This window comes from Equus asinus, chromosome 21 (assembly GCF_041296235.1).
Source record: "Equus asinus isolate D_3611 breed Donkey chromosome 21, EquAss-T2T_v2, whole genome shotgun sequence".
Taxonomy (NCBI): Eukaryota; Metazoa; Chordata; class Mammalia; order Perissodactyla; family Equidae; genus Equus; species Equus asinus.
In genome coordinates, this window is record NC_091810.1 from 53,159,296 (window position 1) to 53,172,027 (window position 12,732).

Consider the following 12,732-nt stretch of genomic DNA (forward strand, 5'->3'; position numbering starts at 1 on the left):
ATTCAGTCCACCAGTAGGTCTTAATGGCTCTTCCTTGTATCCAGAATCCCCTATCTTCCTACTTCCACTGTTTCGCTGGGTCCAAGCCACCATCATCTCACACTCAGCTGATGCAGTCACCTCGTAATCAGTCTCTGTGCTTCCGCCTTTGCCCGCTGCAGCCTCATCTCAAAACAGCAGCCACAGTGATTCTGTTAATATATAAGGCAGAGCTTGCAACTCGCCTCCTCAGCACCATCCCGTCACCCCATTTCATTGAGAGGAGAAGCCAAAGTCCTCCCTATGGCCCGTGAGGCCCTGCTAGACCTGGGCCCATCACCTCTCTAACATCAGCTCCTACCACTTTCTCCCTCAGTCGTTCTGCTCCACCCTTTCCAACCCCTTGGTAATTCTTGAACCTTCTGACCCCACTGCCTTTGTACTTGCTGCTCTCTCTACCTAGAATGCTCTTCCATCAGAAACCCGCCCTGGCTCTCTCTCCTACTTCCTTTATATCTTTACACAAATGTCACCTCAGCACCTCAGTGAAATCCCATGTGGCTTCCCTGGCCACATTCTCTAAAGTGTTAAGCCTTCTGCAACCTCTACACTTCATATCCACCTCCCTTGCTTTATTTTTACTTCTTAGTATTGATCATCATCTAACAAACTATATATTTTATTTATTTATCTTGCTTATTGTTGGCCTTCCAACTAGATTATAAGCTTCATGAGGCAGGGACTGTTGATGTGTTTTACTCATCCCCACCCCAATACCTGGAACAGTACCTGGCACATGAGTACAGTCAAGTTCATGTAACAAAAACAAATAGTGGCTTAAACAAGATAGAAGCCTATTTCCTCACATACATGATGTTTGGGAGAAGGACCTGTCTTTCTTCTTCACCATCCTGGCTGTGGCTTCTACCAGCAAGTGTACCTCATGGTCTCATTGTGGCTGCCCAAACTCTAGCAATCACATACATATTCCAGTTAGGAAGAAGAGAGATGGAGTAAAAGGACACCTACCTCTCAGCTGAGGCAGTCCCCATTAAAGAACTTTCTTGGGACCTCCACTCAACAACTTTTGATTACACCTCACCTCTATCTTCAAGGATGACTGGAAAATTAACGGGGCACATTGGTGACTCTGACAATGTAAAAGTCTATTACAGGGGAGGAATGAGAGAGTAGACACTGGTTGGGCAACTTAGCATCTATGCTTCAGTCTTGGTCTCTTATGTATTTGTTGTAAATCCTTCAAAGACACACAGCCTTTGTTTCCAGCATAATGTGACATTTGGTTAGAGGGCTAGATTCTCTTCATTCAGACATTTATGCATCCAGCTCATTTCTTTTCTTGTTTCTTGTCTTATCAATGTAAGAGCCTCTAAAGAGATTTTCTCCCCATTCCATCACTTTCCTTAGCTGATTAGAGACCACTCTAAAAGTCACTGTGTGGTTTAAATAGTTTTATCCTATCTTTATGTACTGGAGAAATGTCTCCATTGAGAAAATTGAGTATCATTTGGCATTTGAAATGTTTTTCAACAATGAAAATGAACATGTTTTTGGCAGGCATCAAATGAGCGCCATCTTGTAATACAAATGTGCCCATTATAACAGCAGAAAAAAATCCTGAGTCCTGCTGTTATATGGTGATGTTTTGTTTTGTTTACATAATTGGGCATTAAATAACCTCAAAGTACAATTTGTCACCGAAAGTCTATGGATTTGACAAAGAGCAGTGGTCACGAACGAGGCCCAGGTGAACTCATTTAGACAATGGACAAGCTAATTGGAAATGTTCATCCATATGGGAGCTTTCATCATCTTACAGAGTTAATCTTCATTTTCCCCAGTTTTGAGCAGGGCCTGAGTCTGTTGAAACTCAAGGCCTCTCTAAGCCTTACTTGAGGGTAATAATTGTCCTTCTGGCCGGGCCTCAATGGAAAAGTTCAGCTGCTGTGAGTTTTCCACCCTGCTCTAGTTGGTGTCCCATTCCTTGGCCTGGAGTCTCTCAATGTGATTTCGCAAAGCTGTGTCCAAATTGCCTGGAGAACTCAAATCAAAGGACTGCCAAGTCCTGGGCCCCACACACAAGTACGGTCAGGATCTCTGGCCTGGAGTTCAGATGTTCTCAACAAGCTTCTCAGTCTTCAACCAACTAGCCAAGACTTTTATTCAGAAAGGGCATTGTCTTAGTGTGTTCTGGCAGCTATAACAAAATACCCTAAACTTGGTGGCTGATAAGCAACAGAAATGTATTTCTCCCAGTTCTGGACGCTCAGAAGTCCAAAATCAAGGCACCGGCAGATCTGGCGTCTGGTGAGAGGTTTCTTCTTCATAGATGGCTGGATCCTCACTGTGTTGTCCCGGGGAGGAAGGGGCTAGAGAACTCTGGCTGTCTCTTTTATAAGGGCTCTAATCCCGTTCCTGAGGGCTCCACCTTCATAATCTAATCGCATCACAAAGGCCCCACCTCCCATGCCATCACCTTGGGCATTAGGTTTTCACATATGAACTCAGGAAGGACACAAGCATCTGTAGCAGAGATCTAGACGAGACTGGTCAGAGCCCATCTGGGATCTCCTTCCCAGTTGAAACTAAAGCAGGCACTGGTGGGTGGGGCTGCTGAGGCGCATAAAGGCTACCTGGGTACAGATCCAGGACCTCCCAGTGCCTGCGCAGGGACTCAATGTCACCAGCCAAAACTGCAAATACTGAATGAGGGAGCACTCCTCAAGGAGCAGAGGATCAATTTCATAGTCAACGTGTCCATTCCTTCTGGCACTGTTCTAAAACAAAGACCTGGGACCCAGATAATGGCCGGTAGTTCAGACCTGGGACCAGCAGAGCCAAACTCCTAGGGCCAGTCCACGCTGCCTCAGACCCACCCTGTGCAGGTGACTTGAAACTGAACTGCTGTCTGTGTGGGGGAGGGGCCTTTATTCTGCTGTTTGCCTGAGGTCATTCACTTTTCCAAAGCTTTACCACTTAAAAATGATCCTGTAAGATCTTAGAAATGCTCTTTCTTTTCTTTTCTTTTCTTTTTTCGTTTACTTTTCTCAACTTCCAAAAATTGTTTTACATTTGACAAATAAATATGGCAAGTAATAGGATATATTGGAGTATATGAGGAAGCCATTTGGTGTAAACTTAATTCGGCCTGACCTTGTCTTTCCAAAAGGGCCTGACCGTGGTCATTGAGCATGCATTGCATATCTGCTTTAGACATTCCCCACGGCAAGAACAAAGGGCCTTGAGATAAAGGTGCAACTTCCCTCCCCCTCCCAACGTTGGCATTTCCTTAAGGATTAAGCATCTTTCCTTAGGCTAGGAACTGATTGCTGCGCTCACCTGTGACCACCCAGCTCGAGACAATAGATGTGCCTCCTGCTACCCTTCTCAAGATAGCAAACCCACTACCTGCTGTGTCCATCAAGCGCTGTGGCGACAGGGCAATCTTGTGACTATTGTGGGAGGGACATTTCAATCATATGTGAAACGTCCTGTATGGGGGTATATAACCACTGTGTATACCTCACTTCTTTGGTGCCCTTTTTTCCTTCGGGAAGAAAGGCCCCAGGCCATGGTCCTCAGATTTTAGCTCAGAAGAAACTCTCCCAAATTTTCATTTATAGATTGGTTATGGATTATTTTCATCGACACATTTTATTATCGAAATCTTCTAACATGCCCTCAAGTAGAGAGAAGAGTAAAATGAATACTAATACATCCATCACCCAGATTCAACTGTTATCAGCATTTGCCATTCTCATTTCATCTGAGGTTTTTTCTTATTGTCATAATAGTTTATAACACTGTGAAATTTCAGTTGTACATTATTATTTATCAGTCACCATATAAATGTGTTCCTTTTACCCCTTATACCCACCTTCCACCCCTCTTCCCATCTGGTAACCACTAATCTGTTCTCTTTGTCCATATATTTGTTTATCTTCCACATATGAGTGAGATCATACGATGTTTGTCTTTCTCTGTCCAGCTTTTTGGCTTAACATAATACCCTCAAGGGTCCATCCATGTTGTTGCAAATGGGACATTTTTATTTCTTTTTATGGCTGAGTAGTATTCCATTGTATATGTATACCACATCTTCTTTATCCAGTCACCAGTTGAGGGGCACTTGGGTTGCTTCTACGTCTCGGCCATTGTGAATAATGCTGCAACAAACATGGGGTGCATAAGTCTCTTGGAATTGTTGATTTCAAGTTCTTTGGATAAATACCCAGTAGTGAGATGGCTGGATCATATGGTATTTCTATTTTTAATTTTTTGAGGAATCGCCATACTGTTTTCCATAATGGCTGTGCCAGTTTGCATTCCCACCAGCAGTGTACGAGGGTTCCTTTTTTCCACATCCTCTCCAACATTTGTTGTTTTTTGTCTTGGTGATTACAGCCATCCTTTTTTTTTTTTTTTTTTTATTGAGTTAATGATAGGTTACAATCTTGTGAAATTTCAGTTGTACATTAATGTTTGTCAGTCATGCTGTAGGTGCACCACTTCACCCTTTGTGCCCACCCCCCACCCCACCTTTCCCCTGGTATCCACTAAACTGTTCTTAGTCCATAATTTTAAATTCCTCATATGAGTGGAGTCGTACACAGATTATCCTTCTCTCACTGGCTTATTTCACTTAACATAATTCCCTCAAGGTCCATCCATGTTGTTGCAAATGGAATGATTTTGTTCTGTTTTGCAGCTGAGTAGTATTCCATTGTATATATGTACCACATCTTCTTTATCCATTCGTCTGTTGCTGGGCACTTAGGTTGCTTCCAGGTCTTGACTGTTGTAAATAATGCTGCAATAAACATTGGGGTGCATAGGACTTTTGGGATTGCTGACTTCAAGCTCTTTGGATAAATACCCAGTAGTGGGATGGCTGGATCGTATGGTAGTTCTATTTTTAATTTTTTGAGGAATCTCCATACTGTTTTCCATAGTGGCTGCACCAGTTTGCATTCCCACCAGCAGTGTATGAGGGTTCCTTTTTCTCCGCAACCTCTCCAACATTTGTTACTATTAGTTTTAGATATTTTTGTCATTCTAATGGGTGTGAGGTGATATCTTAGTGTAGTTTTGATTTGCATTTCCCTGATGATCAGTGATGATGAGCATCTTTTCATGTGCCTATTGGCCATCAGTATATCTTCTTTGGAGAAATGTCTGTTCATGTCTCCAGCCCATTTTTTGATTGGGTTGTTTGATGTTTTGTTGTTGAGTTGCGAGAGTTCTTTATATATTATGGATATTAAGCCTTTGTCAGATATATGACTTGCAAATATTTTTTCCCAGTTAGTGGGTTTTTTTTTGTTTCAATCCTGTTTTCATTTGCCTTGAAGAAGCTCTTTAGTCTGATGAAGTCCCATTTGTTTATTCTTTCTATTATTTCCCTTCTCTGAGAAGGCATGGTGTCCAAAAAGATCCTTTTAATACTGATGTCAAAGAGTGTACTGCCTACGTTTTCTTCCAGAAGCCTTATGGTTTCAGGTCTCACCTTTAGGTCTTTGATCCATTTTGAGTTTATTTTGGTGAATGGTGAAAAAGAATGGTCAATTTTCATTCTTTTACATGTGGCTTTCCAGTTTTCCCAGCACCATTTGTTGAAAAGACTTTCTTTTCTCCATTGTATGCCCTCAGCTCCTTTGTCAAAGATAAGCTGTCCACAGATGTGTGGTTTTATTTCTGGGCTTTCAATTCTGTTCCATTGATCTGTGCACCTGTTTTTGTACCAGTACCATGCTGTTTTGGTTACTGTAGCTTTGTAGTATGTTTTGAAGTCAGGGATTGTGATGCCTCCTGTTTTGTTCTTTTTTCTCAGGATTGCTTTAGCAATTCGGGGTCTTTTGTTGCCCCATATGAATTTTAGGATTCTTTGTTCTAATTCTGTAAAGAATGTCATTGGGATTCTGATTGGGATGGCGTTGAATCTGTAGATTGCTTTAGGTAGAATGGACATTTTAACTATGTTTATTCTTCCAATACATGTACATGGGATGTCTTTCCATCTCCTTATGTCGTCATCCAATTCTCTCAGAAAGGCCTTGTAATTTTCATTATATAGGTCCTTCACTTCCTTAGTTAAATTTACCCCAAGGTGTTTTATTCTTTTTGTTGCGATTGTGAACGGTATCATGTTCTTGAGTTCTTTTTCTGTTGGTTCATTACTGGAGTATAGAAATGCTATTGATTTATGCAAATTGATTTTATACCCTGCAACTTTGCTGTAGTTGTTGATTACTTCTAACAGTTTTCCAATGGATTCTTTGGGGTTTTCTATATATACGATCATGTCGTCTGCAAACAGCGAGAGTTTCACTTCTTCCCTCCCTATTTGGATTCCTTTTATTCTGTTTTCTTGCCTGATTGCTCTGGCCAGGACCTCCAGTGATTACAGCCATTCTAACAGGTGTAAGGTGGTATGTTAGTGTAGTTTTGATTTGCATTTCCCTGATGATTAGTGATGTTGAGCATCTTTTCATGTCCCTATCGGCCACCTGTATGTCTTCTTTAGAAAAATGTCTATTCATATCCTCATCTGAGGTTTTTTTAACCAAGACCAGATGCCTGGAATCTCCGAAGTGGCAGCAGGACCTTGAAGAACATGCAGGTGGTTACCTCTAGCTCCTCCAAACTCCTACCACAGACCTTAGTGGCCACAGCAGCCCTGGACCTCAGGAAAATGGAGAGAACATGAAGACCAAGAGGGCTTCAGAACCTTGGGAACATTTACTCACCTGGTGATGCTGGTGAGGGGATGTTGGTGTTGTTTCTCCTCTACCCATCTTAGGTTCATTGGCTGGAACCCTGCAAATTAGACTGACAATAGACAGGTTAACAAGAGAAGAATAAACAGAAGTTTATTAATGTGTGCAACACGCATACACACAGGAGAGCTCAGTGATGAGTAACTCAAAAGGGTGGCTAGAACTTGGGCATAGATAGCATCTTAAAAGAACACTAAATTTGAAGGGAAGTGACAAGACAAACAAAAGGGACTTTGAGCTCCCACGGGGTGGCAAACTGTAGAAAGGTAAGTATATGGGGGCCTATGGAAGAGAAGGGTTCTTTTGGCAATTGTGTTATGCAGATATCTCTGGGCTGAAAAAGATGTAGAGTTGTCTCTGGTGATTAAGAATCACCTTGTCCTTCCTGGTAGAGAGGGAGAGGACAGAGAGTTTTTCTTGTGTCTGCTTCTTCTTAATTGCCTTCAGCTCAAAATAATCCTTATACCAGGGTAGCATATTTTGGGGTGAGATACTCTGAACCCCTCATTCTCCCATTTGAAATTCAGTAAGTTTCATATAGTAAAAGTTGAGTTGGTAGCTGTGGAGAGAGATTATGGGTTAGAAGTTGTGAGTTAAGAGATCTGCAAAGGTGGAGAAAAACATTAGATGGGACAATGGAAAAAGAACAAATCTAAGTTTTGCCCCATATTGTACTGAAGCAGTGTCTCCGGCCTGGGAACACGTGGCTCCAGGTAAACAGCTGTGTTTCATTTCAGGAAGTGGTGGTGTAGGTGGGAGTAGGGGGTCCACCTAAGTTAGGCTTCCATATGCTGTGAGCCAATCAGGCACTTAATGAGGGACATCTCTATAGAAGATGAAGGGGAAAAAGTTATAGTTCGAACAAACTATAAACTCAGTTTTCGAGTCCAAAGTCTAATTAGTTGAGAAGATTTCTAGATTTTGGGCTCGGAGCATTTTTAGATAGTGAAGTGAGAACATCAGCGCCAATCCAATGAATTTCCTAGTTTGCAATTTGAACATCTGGTGATGGCATACACATCAATGTCACAGTCACGGATGTTTCTCAGAGCAGAGTATGGTGTGTCCGGCTTCAGTTTGAAGGGCTCTCCTTCTCTTTCTCCTTTTTCTCCTTTCTTCTTTTTTCAGATAGTCCCAATAAGGATCTGGGCAGTAAGATTTTAGTTCTCACTGCCACCAAGTCGGGAGGGTAAGAGAAAAATTGGAAACATTAGTTACTGACAAAATGCACAAATGGCAGGAGCCGGTCTACAAAGAGGTAAAAACGTTCAAAGACAGTGAGCATGGCTAGAATTTAACAACCCAGAAAAGTACGAATTGGTTTCTCATTGAAACACAGAATTTCTCTCTACAATCATCCCCATTTTTATCAAAGATAACCAAAGTAAGACTATTTTGTTTGCAAGATAAGTCTATTCTCATTAAATTTGGCCTGATTATTTACATAAGTGCAGCAAGAATAGCAATTGACCATATAGGATCTTTTTTTCTTTTTTTTTGAGGAAGATTATCCCTGAGCTAACATCTGCCAATCCTCCTCTTTTTTGCTGAGGAAGAGTGGTCCTGAGCTAACATCCATGCCCATCTTCCTCTACTTTATATGTGGGACACCTACCACAGTATGGCTTGCCAAGTGGTGTCATGTCCACACCCAGGATCCAAACCAGGGAACCCTGGGCTGCAGAAGCAGAATGTGCGAACTTAACTGCTACGCCACCGGGCTGGCCTCTATATACGATCTTTTAAATCGGCTTTGCTGGAACTTTTAAACTGAACATAAAATGGACAATTAAAAGCTTCTCAAAGCAAGGAAGCTAAGCTAGGAAATTGCCATCAGATTTTACCTGTAATACCTATAGATTGGGGTGAATTCCTCTTCCCAAGGTTCCCAATGTATTCTAAGGTTCCTGTGGCTGCTAGTAAGTGACCTTCCTTACTCGCCTGTAAGGTTGGGAACCCTGTAACCAAGGCACCAAGCCAGTATTCCAAGAGGATTTTGTAAGCATTGACTTAGAGTGCTTACATAAAGTCAACCTTAGTTCCTTAAATCTGTCTAGTCACATCTGATTCTGCTCAACGTTCTTAAATACGACATTTCAGTCAAAGCCTTGGTAATATAACCCATGTTTCCAATTATGTTCTGTTCTAAGGAGAACAGACTCTTATTGAACTTATGCAAATAACTATATTACCATGAAAATAAGAATATTAAATAAGAGTTTCTAGATTTTTAAGGGATCAGGTAGGGAGAAAAAGATAAATGTTTCATTTCTGTTTATAAAAGTATCATCAACCAGATTGTTGTAAGAGAAAAGGAGCAGACTATGCCGCCCCAAAATATTCCTCTTTGGCATAAGGATTATTTTAGGCTGATTATTTTTAAGAAACAGCAGACACAGAAAAAGCTCTGAAAACCCAGTAGAACCTCCCCTTTTGTAAGAGAAATTTACTTTTATAAGGAAAATCTCTGTTTATAAGGATGTCCCTCTCTGTGCCGGGAAGAAGAGGATGACCAAATCTCTGGAAATGTTTATCAAGGAAGAAGGCAGCAACTGAAATCTGCATAACAACCAGACCCTTATTTACTGTGCTTTTCCTAGTAACTTCCCATAACTGACTCTCCCCATCCCCCCGCCAACATCTTTCTTTTGTCTTTAGCTACAGATGGTATTTAAGGTGGTAGCTTGGGCCATTTTGGGGAGTTACTCAGTTTTCCTAGGTATCACCCACGTCACAGGAGATATACAAGTCATTAAACTTCTGTTTGTTTTTTTCCTGTTAATCCATCTTTTATTTCAGGGGAGTCTCAGTCAAGAATCTAGAAGACTAAACGGAAAATTATTTTCCCCCCTACATAAGGTATAGATAGTTTAAGAGAAAAGAGAAAAAAGTTTGCTTAAATCTGGAAAGCAAAACATTAAAGAATGAGTAACGTTTCAAACAAAAATTCATAAAAAATTATAATCATCCTTATCAGTTCGTTCAGTCTCATGTAATTACTTCTGGTTTTGCTTGATTTTCGATTAGCAGTTTCATGAACCCATCAACTTCTCCACTATAGTTCTGGGAATTTTTACTCAGTCCAGTGGTGTGATTTTAAAGTTATCAGAAATCTATACTCCAGAATACTTGTCAGAGTCTTTTCTGTGAATCTCTTTGAAGACGAAGCTCTTTGGGACCGTAGCTGATTGCAAACCCTTTCAGGAAAGCATCAGAGTAAAACAATAATTGTCTGTGAATGACAAAAGACTTAAAATGCCCATGATTAAAGATCTGATGAGAGTCCATTATCATTCAATGGACAAGGAAGTTTGGTTTTGGCCGTTCTAATAGTGTTTTGGATTTTGGCCATTCATATAGGTGTGTATGGCATCTCATTGTTGTTTAATTTGCATTTCCCAGATGACATATGATGTGAAGCACCCTTTCATATGATTATTTGCCATCTGTATATCTTCTTTGGTGAGGTATCTGTTAAGGTCTTTGGCCCATCATTTTTTTTTAAAGATTGGCACTTGAGGTAACATCTGTTGCCAATCCTCTTTTTCTTCTTCTTCTTCTTCTTCTTCCTTTCCCCAAAGTCCCCCAGTACATAGTTGTATATTCAAGTTGTAGGTCCTTCTGGCTGTGCTATGCTGGATGCCACCTCAGCATGGCCTAACAAGCTGTGCTAGGTCCCCACCCAAGATCTGAACCAGTGAAATTCTGGGCCACTGAAGCAGAGCACATGAACTTAACCACTTGGCCACAGGGCCGGCCCCTGGCCCATCTTTTAATTGGGTTAATTGGTTTCTTATTGATGAGTTTTAAGTATTCTTTGTATATTTTGGATAACGGTTCTTTATCAGATGTGTCTTTTGCAAATATTTTCTCCCAGTCTTTGGCTTGTCTTCTCATTCCCTTGATTTTGTCTTTCACAGAGCAGAATTTTTTTATTTTAGTGAAGTCCAGCTTATCAATTATTTCTTTCACAGATTATGCGTATGGAGTTGTATCTAAGAAGTCATCACCATATCCAAAGTCATCTAGGTTTTCTCTTATGTTGTATTTTATGAGTTTGACAGTTTTGCATTTTACATTTAGGTGTATGATCCATTTTGAATTAATTTTTGTAAAGGATGAAAGGTCTATGGCTACATTGAGAGGTTTTTACACTTATTATTCCTAGCAGTTTCATTTACATATATTTATTAAAAATTTTAACCCTTAGTAACCTTAATCTCTAGTGAAAACTAGGAAGCAGACAGTTGTGAACTATCATCTATCAGCATTCTATAGTAGATAGTAAATTTGTTAATATACCATTTCTTAATTTCTAGAGGTGTATGTTTCTTCATAGTACAAGAATATAATTTTTCAATGTGGCAAAAAATAACTTGTTTACTAACAGACCCAAGTATCTTTAGTCCCTCTGCAAAACTTAAGAAGCCAAAAGTATACAAACTTAAAGTTATGTTTAGCAATTAATGTTGCAATACTTTATCTTATTTGGAAATGATCTAGACATTCAATGAATATCCATCGTTTAACTTAAGTTAGCATAACATTAAGGTTTCCAGCTACCAAAAAAATTTTGCAAATGATTTTTAAGCAGACATTATAAAATATAATTACTTGTTGAAAAGTTCATTTATGAACTTTTATGTCAATTTAATTCATTAACATCAATTTAATTTACTTGTTCCTAACAATTATGATTGGATTGTTCATGAAAATTTCATGAGACATTAAAAACCTAACCATCATCTTATTTTTCTTGTTGATAAATCAGACAAGTATCAAAAAAATCACAGAAGCAAAGAACCTAAAAATTAAACATACAGCTGTTTCTTTTTTGTTGTTTTTTACTGCCATGCTTGACTTACACCAAGCAATTTATTTTTAGTGTACATTTTGTTCTTAGATTAAATTTATAGTATTATAATTCTGAACATCTATTAAGATAATATAAGCTACTTTGATTGGTAAACCCAGGTGGAATAAAATTGTGTGTCTGCATTATATTTAATGTTGATAATTCTAAAGACATACCTGTTTTTATTTAACCAACAATCTTAAACTAGTCTTACTTACCAAAGATTATTCAGATCACATGAACTTGGGGGGGGAAACATTTGGATTAATTCCTATTTTTTTAAGAGTTTTAGAAATAATTTATATAAGCACTTATTTTTTTAAAACCAATTAAAGCAGAACAGGATTTTATGGGTTAATTTCAGTGACACCATCTGGAAAGAAAATACCACCTTTACATATATACTTAGACATAAACATATAAATGCTAATAGAGATCTTATAGCTTTTATTTTAAAATTTTATCCATGAATCAGGCAAATATAGTAATACAAAATTCGCAAGTTTATATAAAATGGTTGGCTCTGAATTGTTTCCTACAGATGGAACAAATTAATGTTCAATGAGAGCTAAAGCTTTTTATCAATATTTGTGGAGGAGACTGCAAGGTTTTCATTTGCTCTTAATAAGTAATCGAATGGAGGCTGTCAGCTAAGTTTTGGGTAAATAACCCTTTGGAAATGCCAAGTAGCAGTTTGTTTCCAAAAAGCCTGTTTTTTCCTTTTTTTTTTTTTTCTCTTCACTCTCAGGTAGTTGCTTTAGCCAAGAATCATCTCCTGGGATGTTTACATTTCAAAGACATCATAACATTTACATCTTAAAGGGACAGAGAAAAGATGTAAGGTTTTTCCTAACAAGGAGTTTAGGGGCTTATTATCAGAAATCTAGAACAATTGCTATGTAAGTTTTGTTTTTCTTGGCAGTGGGGGATCCAGGATACATTTATAAAGGGCTTTGCTTGGCAAGGCCTGGAGCTGATGAGGTCTGATGACAGAGTAAGGGACACTGAACCGGCCTTGCTGTGTGTTCCAGGGCCTTTGCTAAAGTTATTTCCCAACTGTCAGTATTTACAGAAGTCTTACACCTGCCCAAGTGCCTTTTG